Here is a 15,391-nt window from a genome sequence, read left to right as displayed (position 1 = left end):
ACATTTCCATCCCCCCTCTCTCTCTCCCTCTCCCACTCCCTCTCCCATTGCCTACTCTCTCTTCCATCCCCTACTCTCTCCCAAGCTACTCTATCTTCTCCCTCTCCCATTCCCTACTCTCTCTCTTTCACACACATGCACTCCCATCCTCCTCTCTCTCGCTCTTCCTCTCCCACTCCATCTCCCACCACCTACTCTCTCTCTCCCCCATCCCCTACTCTCAATCTCTCTCTCCCAACTTGTACTCTCTCTCACACTTCCTCTCTCTCCCATCCCCTACTTGCAATCTCTCTCCCCCATCCCGTACTCTCTCTTTGCCACCTCTACTCTCTCTCTCACACTTCCTCTCTCTTGCATCTTGTACTCTCTTTGCCACCCCTACTCTCTCACATTTCCTCTATCTCCCATCCTATACTCTCTTTACCACCCCTACTCTTTCTCACTTCCTCTCTCCCCTCTCCCATCCCCTACTTTCTCTCTATCTCTCTCACACACACAAATAGTCATTCCCTAGCCCCACCCCCCTAGCTCTCTTTTGGTTTTGATTTGCAATTTAGGTCTCAATAGTGCGTGCGCACTATAGCGTGTGCACACTACCTTGAATTCAATAGCATTTTAATAGCGCGTGCGCGCTATAGGGCGCACATGCTATTCAAAGCTTTGCATTAAAACCAAGCCTAAGGCTTGGTTTTGCCTTGGAGATCCAACCCAAAGGTTTGGAGTTTATAAACAGGTTTGAGATGTGTTTTCCAGCAAACATACAAAAAATGATTGATTTTTCTTGTGTGCTCCCCTTCAAGATTCCTCGTGGTTGGGTATCGATAAGATCAGGTTACATAACATTATAGGTCTCTGTGTTAGCTATCTAACCATATAATTTATTTTTAATTTGAACTATTTTAAGTCTTTCATCTATAATTTCTTTTGAATGTATGTTCATTTTTTGTCAAAAACCACCATGTACTAATTGGGCTGTAGATTTTAGCTCATTCATTGAATTTTGTAACAACTTAGTTTTTTAGAAACTAGACTCCATTCTACACACTTTGAAAAAAAGAAGTTTTGATTTTAGATTAGTTTTCAATCATTTCTAGGGGGAGCACACAGATATTTCACATTTTTGGGATAGGTCTAATTAAAAAATTCATTAAAAAAAAATACACATTATAAAATTACCCGAAAAATTTGGGATAAACTACATAGTGTTAGGTAACTTTTGACCAGAGCGATTAAAGAATTTCAAAAAAAAAGTTAAAATTTTAGGGGGGCCACACTTTGTACTATGTTATGTTTTTTTGGAATAAACAGTACCACTTTCTGTGGCCCCCTTTTTTGAGGACCTAAAACTAAACCATTTTGAAAAAAAATTAGTAGTTTAGAAACTAGATTCAAAGGACTACGACTTTTGTTTTCGTCATATCTTAAAATTTTGAGCGTAACTATCTTCAAATTCTTGTTGAAGTCCAGAATTTGCTGATTTTAGGAAAAAGGTGTCCACTTATATCCCCCTTTTGGCACCACAACTTTGTGCACTTACCCCTTATTAGGTTCATTTAAGTTAGTATTTAGTGTAATATTATCACTTATTAAAACCAACTTACAATGAGTCATCCCTAGAGCCACTTCGAGTCTCCCGTCCCTCATTGCAAGCTACTTCCTAACACTACACATAGATAACCTACCCTAGGCTCATGACATCACAAATCACAAAATCACCTCAGTCCTATACAAGCAACTAGAAAGCATCAAAAGATAAGCCACAATAATCACATTAGTTCTCCATGAGAAACTGGAAAGCATCAAATGATAATCATAATGATCACAACAGTTCTCTATCAGAAACTGAAGGCATCAATGATAAATTACAATATCCATCGATTCTTAACAAGTAATTGGAAAAATATCCCAAAAGAAAATCACAATACTGATCGAAGAATCCAAAAATGTCAAGTCAAAACATGTCACAACATGACATCATAAAAAAAAAAATCACTTAAAACACCTCAGCTTCACACAAGGAAAATGGAAAGCAACAACAACCAGTAAATACATCCATCATAGAGCATATCAACACATCACCATGGTTGGGTTTTAAAAGATCAAGACCAAAACATGACAATATCACATTCACATAACTCCCAAGCCTCTGGTAAACATCCTAAACTGGTCAACACTAGGACAACCCAAAACCCCAAATCATAGACAATAGAATAGTCACATAGAAACAGAACCATCACATAGTTGGGTATGAATGATAATATATTGTTGAGTTAATGTAAGGTTTTAAGTTCCAGTTTCATATATATCTCAAGTAATAAGTTTTCGCAATTACCCTTACAACCCTTACAATTAAACCATTTGTATATTTAAATGATTGTACAATTACCCTATAAATACTCTAAGGATAATCTTCTATTTTATTAAGTTATAAAAGTGATCCTTAATGATTTTAAATAAAACAATTATGACTTTATCATAATAAATTTTTAACATCATAAATTAAACCCTTAATAATAACTTCCATTAAATCAATAATCAAATTCTACAATTTTATCAAATAATACCCAATTATTAAATAAATTTAATTAAATTAATCAATAATTACTGATCTAAATACTTATATTAATATCTTCATTAATTATTAGTTTACTAATATTTAACCAAAAATTATTAATAAATTAATATTTACAAAAATTACATTAAATGCATTAATATTTAATTATTAAATATTATTCAAGATTATTAATTAAACATTATTAAATAAAATATATTAAAATTTATTAATAAATTTTTTAAATAATATTAAAACCTTTCTATAAATAATTTTTAATAAAAATAATTATTATAAATTTATATTTAAAAACAACTATTAACAAATATTTTTTATTTTTAAAAAAAATAACACAATGCATATCTATTATGTTGCTGGCATAAATAGTCATGCAGCCTGCCCTCTGTTGTAAGGCCTACGATGGCAGTCGCAGTACCTGTGACAGCAGGTACAGCTACTGCCGACAATGTTGGCAAGTAGGGATGGGGTGGGGTAAAACCCCCCCTCCCAATATATATATTTTTGTATATTTTATTTTCTTTAAAAAAATAAAAATAAAACCAAGACACCCCCCCCCCCCCCCCCCCCTCCTTTTTCTAATATATATATATATATATATATATATATATATATATATATATATATATATATATATATATATATATATATATATATATATATATATATATATATATATATATCATAGACCCCCCTTTCAACATTGTTTAAGGTATAATAATATATGATTTATTATTATATACATATAAATTTTTTTTTTATAAATGATTACAATTTAATCTGATAGGAAAATAAATTGAACCAATCAAATTTTCATTCTAAGATTTTCATTTCCAAGATCAAACATTTTTCCAAATTAAATTTCTCAATTCAATTTTAATTCAACCCAAAACCCGATTTAATCCAAATTCCTTTTTTACCTATAAACAAAGTTTTCCAATCTAGATTTACAAATGAAATTGAATACCAATAGATCCAGAACAAAAAATTCACACATTTGAGAAGACAAGTTCTTACAATCATGAAGTAGATAGGAATGTCAAATTGCATAATTCAATTAGTGATCACAATACAAGATCCTACCCGAACCTGATGCTAACACGCAACCAACCGAGAATTGTGAGAAGATTTGCTTCCAAAATTTGTGTCCAAATTCTCCTCTAAAATTCGTCTCCCAAAAAACATGTCTCCAAAATTCCTCCCTCTCAAAAAGAACCCTCTAATTGTGATAAAGAGTTCTCTCCTCAAATCGAGGCACTAATTGTGTGTTCACCCGAGAGGACTCCTTGATCACAAGACTCAAACTCTAAATTAATTTTCCTTAATCTTTCCATACACATTAAATTGAATTATTAAATAACTTTATTTAATTTTTCACTTGACTTCTATTTTTAATTAATTTATTACTTTTAATCCCATGTGCACTTTATGAAAATAAAATAACATTATTATTTTCACTTATTTTATCTTCTTAATTAATTTCTTTTATTTTCAACACATGCTCACATCATGCGATCTGAAATCTTTTAATAGTTTAATATATTTTCCACTTCTTAATTCATTTTAGAAACTTAATTGATAAAATATTTATTAATTCAATTAATAATAATATTTAGCATTTATTTAAAAATGAACTCTAAATATATTATTATTAAATTAACTAAACATTATCACATTCTAAATTTATACTAATAACTTTTATCTTCAAATTTAATTCTTTTTATTTAATTAATTTCTCAATTAATTAAATACAATTAAATATTAAAGATATCATATTAATTTTTCATTAAATTAAATCATTAATTTAATCTTTTTAATTAAACTTAATTAATAGAAAATTACCAAAGACTCATAAAACAACATATGAAAACCCAGCATAGAACAACACATACAAAATCAACTAAAGAGTTATAATCACGAATTAACATCATTCGATGCATTCAGAGGGTACTCAACTTGGATACTTGTCCTATTTATCAATTAAGACAAATGGCTAAAGGGTTTAGGATTTGGACTTGAGAATTTATCTCCCCTCTCTTACCATTGAGATAATGCAATAGAGTATGCTCATCCTGGCAATTCAAGGAAGTCGATACCCAGTACCTGCAACCTGCATAAAATCCACGCATGTACAGACACAATATTCTAAGCTAAACAAGAAATGGTGAGAAGTAGTGCATCGTGTAGATCTCGACTAGTAGGTGATTACGACTCCCTTCCTTAACCACATCAGAAATGCCATACATAAAGAAAACAAACACGTGCACCATACACATACAGTATGGGGTAAGTATCTATAAGAAGACACATGTGATAATAAACCATCTAACTAATCATCATTGATAATTGAAAACATTGAATAATCATCATACATGTATGAAATATAGAGTACCAAGTAATCTCATCATATAATCAACTAAATCTAAAACAATATCTGAAAATCTGAAAGCAATGCTACTAAACATCAAGTATAAAACTGGCCAAAAAGAGTTTGGAAATGATAGCAAAAAATGTAACTTAGGGGAAAGCACTACATACACCAAGCTCTGAACTATCTACCACATGTCACTTTGCCAATGGTCCACCCAAGTGCCACGTGTAGATTTTTGGTTCATCCTTAGTTTGTGTGTCCGATTAAATTTTCCATTACTTTCTTGTAACTGATTGGGTGGGTCCCTTGAACAAGTTTGTGGCTCCAAAAGCCATGTGTCTCAAAGACACTAATCGTGCCTTGGGATATTTAAACACATAAAAACCTCCAAGCCTGCTCAATGTGGGATTAAACATGTGGATTTTCCTACACAAAATGGAGATTCCTTTTATCCTACTCATGAATCTTGACCTGGCACTATGCTACACTCACATCTCAAGTCTTCATGCAAATCAAGAAGGACAAAACATTTCTGAAGAAGAAGAGATATTAATGGAAAGTGATAGGGAAGGAGTACTGACTGACTTCTTAGAGCCCAAAAAATGTCATTCCTAAAGCAGCAATAGATGTAGGAGCATTGGTCTCTTAGAAGTGAGCAATGAATCAATAGAGAAGAAAAGATTCAACCATTTCACGACCATCATCGATATGGTAATGATCATCCAAGTTACATCAACATTAAGAAATGGGAATATTTGTTATTGGAAAGGCATCAGTAACATGAGTTAGACCTTCACCAAATCTATGTGATTTTCCCTTGAACATGTGGTGTTTCACCTTAAAGATTTCCATTCACTCTACTTTGAACATAAATTTTGTTGAACTCGGGCATCATGTATTGCTTGAAAAAAAATAGCATCAACATTATCCACAGTCATCCCTTCCAAAATAAAAGCTATCAATGTCTCCTTTTGCATCTATAATCTTCCATCCACATTTTTGAAACCCACTCTTCATCGTTTCTAGTTCCTTGGCAACAACATATTCAAATTCAGGCCGATAAAGTCAAAGCACTATCTTATGAAGATTAATATTTGACAATTTGAAGAAATAATGAAGTGATTATATTGTTCTTGATGCAAAAAATGTCGATCAATTTGAGAATGATAGAGTGCCCACATTCAAGGAATATTCACTAAGTGAGCTACATGCTGCAATAGGAGGATTTACTAGTGAGAAAGCTTTGAATACAAGAGAAATCATTAGGGGTGTATTTTTCGTAGAGGGTAGTAGCCAAATAGTGGTAATGTAATACAAAATTTAGTTAAGTAATATGTCATTTCCTTCTTCTAAATACACCTGTTCTAACACTTTTCTACAGTGGTGCATTCTGGGTGCTCCATGATAGCCAAGTCATGCCTTGTGCATGAAAACGGTTCAAAATCTTCTCCTAAACATGTTAATCTTAGAATGGCAAGGGAATTAGAGAGATGCTTTCATTCCAAAATCAGCCCTCTCTCTCCCTCCTCTATTTTAAAATGAGTAGGCACTGGTATCAACTCATAGGTTCAACCATTATGCTTCCCACCCATTTTTGCATTCAACGCCATAGATGAGGGAGTATGTTTCAAAAAAATGGCATGTGCTTACTTAGACCTTAACATGATTTAAATGTTATATTCTCCCTTTTTTATTGTGTGTATACCCCTTCATGTTCATTTAACTTGAAATGGAAGTATAAGAATACTAAAACCTTTAATGATCATAATCACCTTTAAGACACCCTTGTTATCCATGGTATTTATTTTGATGTAATGGAATTAGTCGAACCCCAAAGTGGGTCTAGCTAATTTTTTTTAAAACTAAAACATCTGACTCCTAGAATCCATTGATTTGACTCTCTAAACTAGTTAGATTTGAACTAGATCATAAAAGAGGATTATTTGATCATTTAAAACTCACTTTATGCCCCTTTTCAAATAGTGATTCTCTGATAGGAATGCATATTAGCTAGCTTGAAAAACTGATTGAAATACCTCACTGACCCCTAAAATTTGATATATTGATTCTTTGTTCTAAAATATTGTACCCTATCATATTTGATCTCATGAAGACATCTAGGTCAAAAGATATTCACCATCAAAGTTGCCTTCTTTGAATTTTCTGCAAGTAACCATGTCAGAAAATAATGAAGCAAATTCGGTTTTGGCTTCAAAAATAGGTCAAACAGATACTTGTAAGAACAAAAACTAGGGACATTAATTCACTATCATGAGGAGAGTATAAATATTTGATTTTGGATCATGATGAATAACTAGTCACATTTGGCTGGTGTTTGAAGTAGCGTGCTTAGAATTGTAAGACTCGGAACACTAGCATAAAAGTGATTTTCACAAATGGAATGGACCTATGAAAGTGTGCAAATGGATTCATCAAGATTTGAAAATTGGCACACTTAAAGTATTTCAAGAGTAGAACAAAGTGTTACAATCCATTTGGTCTCATCTATCATAGATCTAGATTTATGACATCCAAAACAAGGCTATAGATCAATCTGCACTTTTTGACACTAGTAAAACTTTACAAATTGCATTTGGAATTGTATTTGAAAACTAGTAAAATGGATTTTTCATAGGCTCAAATCTAAAACATAACAAGTTTCTACCCTCTAGAATATAATGCAAAAGGAATTTTCTCATTTTGGTCAACTAGGTCAAAGTTATATCTAGTCAAACAAGACCTCCCACAATTCTGAGCAATTTGCATCAGCATCACAATAGTAAACAACCAACTTTGAGGGATTCAAAACCTAGTCAAAACATATCAAAATGAATTGAAAACTATAAAATAGGTTCTTTGATATGCATACTAAACACTCCCAAAGTAGTGAGTCATGAAACTTTACCAGGTGCAAGATATTCATTTGCAAACTAGGCCTCCTATCATTATTTGACACTTAAGCAAGTGCAGATTTGAACAATGCTCAAAATGAAACTTCATGGAATGATTAAAAATGACAATTTATCATCATGGGATGTATTCATAGGTTGAATGCAAGGTGTTAGAAATATAGATCATCTCATGGGCATCAAAATGACATTCGAGTACGCATGCACAAAAAGTGCTTATACGACTCAATTTTTAGGAGTCAAATAATTTTTTATTTAGAGCCTAAAAACTTAATCATTTGGTTGGTTATATTTATACCAATCTTTATAGAGTCTGCTAAGATTCACAAGCAGAAAGTAGTGCAAGCCAAGCTTTACAGAGTCTACCAAGCTTTACAAGAAGAAAGAAAGGTAAACTTTAAGCAACCCCCTTGGAAAAAGAGATATAAAATTATTGGTGAATCTTACATTATTTTGAAAAATAAAAATAACTTCTATTATTTAATTGTTGAATCTTACACTATTTAAATATTTTTATAACTAAATTTTTTAAAAATGTGGCGATTTTAAATATTTTTAAGAACTATAGTAGTGTAAGCCAAGCTTCATAGAGTCTATTGAGATTCATAGCATAAACCAAACAAAAAGTAGTGTTAATTGAGATAAGAGTGTCTACAAAGCTAGCCATGTTAATCAAGTAGAAGGAAGGTAGTGTTGACCAAGTTGCAGTGTCAACTAAACCCTTCAGTGTCAACTGAGTTATCCAGTATTTGTTGAGTCATAAATGCTAACCAAGTTCATAAATACTCCCAAGCGATAAATGTGGACCATGCACTAGTGTCAACTTAGTACCAAAGCTTTCTAAGTTGACTATATTTTTGAGTGTCAGAATACCACCCCAATAGTCTTTAGAACTCGAGTTTCAATAGTGAGCCGACTTGGTCAAGATTGTTGAATATGATGTTATAGCTGATTCCAAAAGGTAATAATTTGGATTGATATATATGTAATATATCTTGTGTGATCCAAATGAGATTTTTCAACAAAGTAATAAATATAAATATGAATTAGAAGAAGGCTACAAGCAGTATAAGGGTGAATGCACCAAGTTGTGGTGCCAAAAAGATGACATACAATTAAAATTTTAAATATTCTAAAAGAATGCATGTGCTTTTTAAAATTCTATATATGGGCTGCAAATCTATAGCCCATTCCATTTTCTCTTGTTTCATTTTGTTGGTGCCTTCTTTCCCCTAATAGCACACACATAGTTTGTAGAAGTTGAAGGATTTTCTCACTCTCCTCCTCAAAATCCCTCCTCATTGCCAAAGATCAAGATTGGGATCATCAAGTATGTTTTTAACTCTTGTTTTTGCATTGTTTTGTATATTTTTTAAGTTTTTCTTCAATTTTTTTTATTTATTTAAAATACAATTATTTTCTTATTATGAAATGTGAATAATCAACCACCAAATCCCCAACTTGATCAAAAAAATCAAAATGGAAACCTTCCACAAGAAGAGCAAGAACTTCCACAATCTCCACTAATTGAAAGACCTCCTCCTGGCACCAAGACAATATAATGAATAAAATAGAAAGAGGGGAAAATGAATTAGAAGCAATCATTGGTAGGTTGAAAGCTTGTAGGAAAACAAATCCTATGATAGCACAAGTGACATCCTCCCTTGAGTCCATTATGAGCCATGTAGCTTATGTTAGTCATTAGTTGGATATTTGGCGTGTTAAGAGAGAAGGAAAAAGAAGATATTATGCAAACAAATTATCTTATAAAGGTGTAAGAAAAAAGGACATAGCAAAAGGTAGCATATGTGCATTATTTAAAAAACTAGGGGAACAAGACACTCTTAAAGATACAACTAAAAGGTTCCCCATCCACTAGTGCATACATAATGATATTATCTAAATAACTTTTGGGATAGATGATGGATGGTCTTTGATGCCCCTCCATACAATAATCACAAGATTCCAATATATTTCTTAAATAAATTGTATTATGATTTTTTTCCATGGGGAGATCCCCAATTATTTTGACATGTTAGATTCTTAGGGTAGAAGTGGGGGGTCATCATTTGAGAGGTTAGGGGCACATCATCACCCTAATGTAGTTAGGGTGCCTATTGTCAAGCCAGAAGGTGAGAATTGAAGGAACATGTAGAGACTAGTACTCTAGGGATTATCAATTCTTTGACATAAATGTCCATTCATCATGCTAGTCCATTAGCTAATGAGGAGCCTTCTTTGCATCACAGTCACATGTGCACATCATGTGGATCCTTATCCATGTTTGGTAGTCATGTTGGAGACACTATGAATGATGGACTAGTAACTGATGAGTTCTTGAGTGACACATTTGACATTGACACACAAGTAACTTATAATTATAATAAACTAATTTGATCACATTTTGTATGTACAGTGAATGATTAATTAATTAGCATGTCTTAACATTGATCAAATTTTAGGGTAAGAGTGTTGATGGCCCTAGTATAGATTCCCCGACCCCATTTTACATATCGTTGATGAGTCAAGAGGTATGTATCAATTTAATCATTTAAATTAATACATATATTTATTTAGTAATCATATGAAGGATTGACAATTTTTTTTTATCCATGTCCATTAGTTCTCTTCTAGACCATCGACATTCACAAGGGACTTTGAGCCTAGGCATCATATGAGCTTCGTAGAAGTACATTTGTTTCATGTTAATTTAATTAAATTGATTATATTATATTATATAAAAAATATGTAAGTTTTATTATATGATTTGCAATTGTTGAGATTTGAGACTCCTCATCTTTGCCCGTCCATCGATCGTGGAGTTGCTGCCATGATGGCTAGTTCAAAGCCATTGACCAAGGTATGAAAGAGTTCTCATAGTTTAATTATTATTTAAAATAGTTAGTATTGAAATTTAAAATGGTATTTATAAGTATGATTGAGTGATTATATTTATTGAATTTTTGTAGGGCCTTGTTACTCCTGATCATCTATGAGCCTTTGAGGTGGATGCATAGAGTGACTATTTGATGGTGGTAAGAAAATAACTAATTTTGTGTGTACATATATTTTATTTCAATGTATAATAATGAGAAAGATATGAGCAATATATTTGATCCCATGATGAACATTGAGAGAGATATGAGCAAGAAATGTATGCCTAGGCCACTTTGTGCAAGATATGAGCAAAAGTTGTTAATTAGGCAAAATTGGGTCTTATTGAGTTTTTGGTCAATATAACCTAGGATTATGTGTTTTTAGTTTTTTTTAAAAATAATTTTGAACCTTTTCCAAGTCCTAGAAGTTAAATCTAGTGAACTTTGCCAAAGATGCACCTTTTGTGCAAAATTGCAAAATTTGTAAAAGTTGCTCAAAATAGAACTTGGTTAAAAAGGAGTGTGAAATCTGACTAGAAACCTTCTAACCTTCCAAAATATGTTTTCCATTCTCATTTACTTGAACATGGGTAGTTACAACTTCCCAAACCTCCATTTGCAACTTTTTGCAAAAAATGCAAAAGTTCCTTAAGCAACTTTTCGAGCAACTTTGCAACTTTTGAGCAATTTTTGCTCTTTAAATCTTTTGGTAAAATAGGTCCATCTAGGACTATTCTAGGACCCTAGTTAATATTATTATGACCTATTAGGTTACCAAATACCTTATTTTCCCATCCCTAACAAATTTTAACCTATTGAGAAAATTTTGGCTCATTGAGGAACTTTTGGCCAACTTAGGACCTAATGAGTAATTTTGGCTCTTTTACAAACACCTTGGGACTAGTTTATTATTAGACACACACAACCTATATTACTATGTAAATAATCCTTCAAAAACTATCTGGATAGGAGTGTGCATGGTTGGAGGCCTCTAATGGAGTTTAGTTGGCTATAGGTGCAAGAAATGCATGCCTAAGGAGCAACAGGAGGAGATCTATCAATTGGAGAGGGGTATTTTTATGGTAGATTATGTATACATGTTCCTTGGATATTTTTAATCAACCTTTAGTTTATTGAAGTTGGCTTGGGAAGTCATACATTGAGAAAACCCTAGGTTTGAGGGTTTGTAAGAGACCAATTTGGGGAATTCTTACTTGCAGAGGTTGGAGCATCAAATTGACCTAATATTACTTTGGTTGGGTCCATTTGAGGAGAATTTTGCTAGTCTAGAGCATTGGAAGTAAGGGTGGAAAGTAGTTTCTTTAGAAAAGCACCCTATTTTATGCTTAAAAAGGGTGCCTAGTTGGAGGATTTGTTTGCTGGTCCAAAACAACCTATACTAAGGTTGAGATATGTCAAAGAAGGATGAAATGGGTATATGAAAACCTATTTTATTTGAGAATTCTTTTGGAGAGTCTAGGAGAAAACTTAACATCTTTCTCGCTTGAGACCTAGTTGGGGGCAATTATGCCTACTAGGCAATTTTGAGGAATTTGAGTGCTTCCCCATGCTAAAAACCTTCTAACCTTCCAAAATATGTTTCCTCATTCTCAAATACCTAAGCATTGGTAGTTATAGATTCCCAAACTATCATTTAAAATTGCAAAAGTTGCTCAAGCAACTTTTTGAGCAACTTTTGAGCATTTTTTTCTCTTTACATCTTCTGATCAAATGGGTCCATCTAGGACGATTCTAGGACCCTAGTTAGGATTCCTATGACCTATTAGGTAACCAAATACCTTAGTTACCCAACCCTAACAACATTTTACCTATTGGGCAACTTTTGGCTCATTGAGCAACTTTTGACCAACTTAGGGCCTAATGAGCAATTTTGGCCTATTTAATCTAGTGAACCATCTGAATCTGCTCTACATTTTAATATCTCAAGAATTGCCTTGTGATTTGATTCAAAAACTTTCCAAAGAGTCTTATTATGTGGTTTTCCACCATATTTTATCAAGTGAACATTTGACACTACAACAAAGTTTAAATAATGAATAATCTTCCTCTCTGTTTATCAATCCTTGAATAACCACAAGTTATGGTTCTTCATAGAATATCATCTAAGCCATGTGCTAGTTACAACCACCACATGTATATGGCACTCTAAACCTTCACCATCTATAATCGAATGATGTAATTTTTTTTTGGCCTGGACACAGTGACACAAATAATAATATGTCCCTTCTTCATTGTCTTTAGGTACAATAACAACAAAAACATGGTCTATAGTGATATATGTACAAAATGTGGTCATTAATTCAAAAAATACTTAGGTAAAATTTATAAAATTACACACACACACACACACACACACACACACACACACACACACACACACACACACACACACACACACACATTACTAGGTTGCACTAGATCAGACAGATTGTCAAAGTCAAAGGATGAATCTATCTCTACCATTTCTAGTGCTTGTGGGGGATGATAGGTGTCGATTAGGTCAAAAATCCATTTATCCCATTTGTCCACCCATTCAGTCAACTCACACTCATTCCAATTTTCCTCTGCACATGATGGACAAAAGCATGTCATTTTTTATGTGTGGATACTCCATGAACCTACATTAGAGCTTCTAAAAGAGTGCAACTCACTTGATCCTGTTAGTGTGCAACAATCCTCATATGGTGCAATATTAGTATTATCTATCAACCAAAAAAATCTATGAACCATAGACTCACCCTCCTTACCTAGATCCATTATAGCATTACACCACTGAATGATGGATTTTACATCTGTCAATGTTGCTCCATCTTTGTACTTTAATTCTTCATGAGCCAAGACTCTTTTGATGCATGTGCCTGCACCATCGTGCTCTCCCTTTCCATGACCAACCTCTGTGGAATTCCACATATATTGAATTCTAGACAACTTGTGCATCCTGCTTAACCAATAGAACATCTATGCATTTTTGAATTGAGATGCATAATTGTTTGACCAAATAATGTGTTGGCAATATGGTATGCCCCTATTATCCAAATCTTCATAAAATAGTTGAAAGCAACCATGTGCAAACTTCGTAGAATGTGATCAATTATCACTGATGTAAAAATGGTACTCCCTTAATATCTTCTTGTCATCTTTTGTACTTTTTAGGTGAATGCATGAATGTTATGTGAACAAATATGGAAACCTATTGAAAAGTATAACACTTTGCTTACACCTCATTTTGTGGTTGTGGTGTGTAGTTCTCTATGAAGTCTACAATCAAAACAATGGTATCTAGGGGAAATGTATCCTTGTACAACTGAATTGAAAATCTAGCCATTGAGCTCTATGTGTATGCCTTGCATACTCACAAATAATCTTTTTACAAAAAAATTTTATGAAATCATATACTAGAATCTTTTCACTAACTAATTCACATCTTTTACCCTGTTTCACATCTTATAGAACATATGTCACTATCTTACATTTTCCATAATCTACTATTCCATTTTCAATTGCATGTAAATTATCCATATGTTCACAAGTTGACAAAAGATGCAAAAAATCACAAAATAAGCATGTACCATTCAAGCATGACATCTTGTAAAATTGTTGATCATCCCCTATTTCACATAAAATGTTGGATATGAATTCCCTTGAAGATCTAGGTGGCTCATTCATGTCACAATCCTACAAAACAAATTTAGAATGCAAAAACACACATATATGCCTAAAAACATCAAAATGTTTAGAAAATTCAATATGTATCCTACAACAATAAGTTGTGCATGTGTGGTTTATCTTCACATAAAAAGGTTTACCCATCTCAAAAAAATCTTTGATTTATTCAGATTTGAGGATACATACCAATAAATTTTGCAAAAAATTGTGTCTAGGTTGAGCCCAAAAAATGTTTCACATGTGGATTGTGATTTTAGATACCAATCCTCCTTCTTACAACATCTCTTTGATTAGAGGAAACACATGTTATTTTTTCAAAAATATTCAATCAATGATTTCAAAGCTTCAATAATTTCTTTATCCTTTCACAATAGTCTACCGCTGAATGTCCATAACTCATTTTTTGTTAGATCTTCTACTCTCTCATGCCTTACCATGGCTCTCCTTAGAGTACCTCTACTGATTTTCAATTTTTTTCTTGTCTTTCTCATGAGTCAAGATTTCTTCATTTGGGTACTTACTATTGTTGATGTAAGTACATGTCTTGTGATATTACTATCTTTGATGCATGATTTAGAACCCACTTTGTCATATGCAATCATTATATTCTTTACAATGCTTTTTTCATTTGAATTATCCATTGTTCTGAGCCCAAGAATCTTCATGATGAGCCTAAATTTTAAATTCCTCATCATTTCAAAAAATAATTGGCATTGTCCTATAATATTTAATTCTTCAAAGAATAATCTCCACATACAATTAAGTTTTCTTTAACAAGTACACTTGCTAATCTTGTCAAGCATTGATTTCAAATGTTAGTAGACCAAAAAATGTATTCTAGAATGTGTTATAATCTCTTTCATTCCCTCAACATTTTAAACATCAACATAAGGTTGAGCATTTTGCATACCTTGAATCGAAGATGATGTGCCTTGGCAATAGGATGCAAAAGATTGACTATCACCTACTTGATATGTTG

The sequence above is a fragment of the Cupressus sempervirens genome, chromosome 4, assembly GCF_028749045.1.
Source record: "Cupressus sempervirens isolate cs-2001-9-10 chromosome 4, ASM2874904v1, whole genome shotgun sequence".
Lineage (NCBI taxonomy): Eukaryota > Viridiplantae > Streptophyta > Pinopsida > Cupressales > Cupressaceae > Cupressus > Cupressus sempervirens.
The sequence above is the reverse complement of the archived record's forward strand: the minus strand, read 5'-3'. Positions refer to the sequence as shown.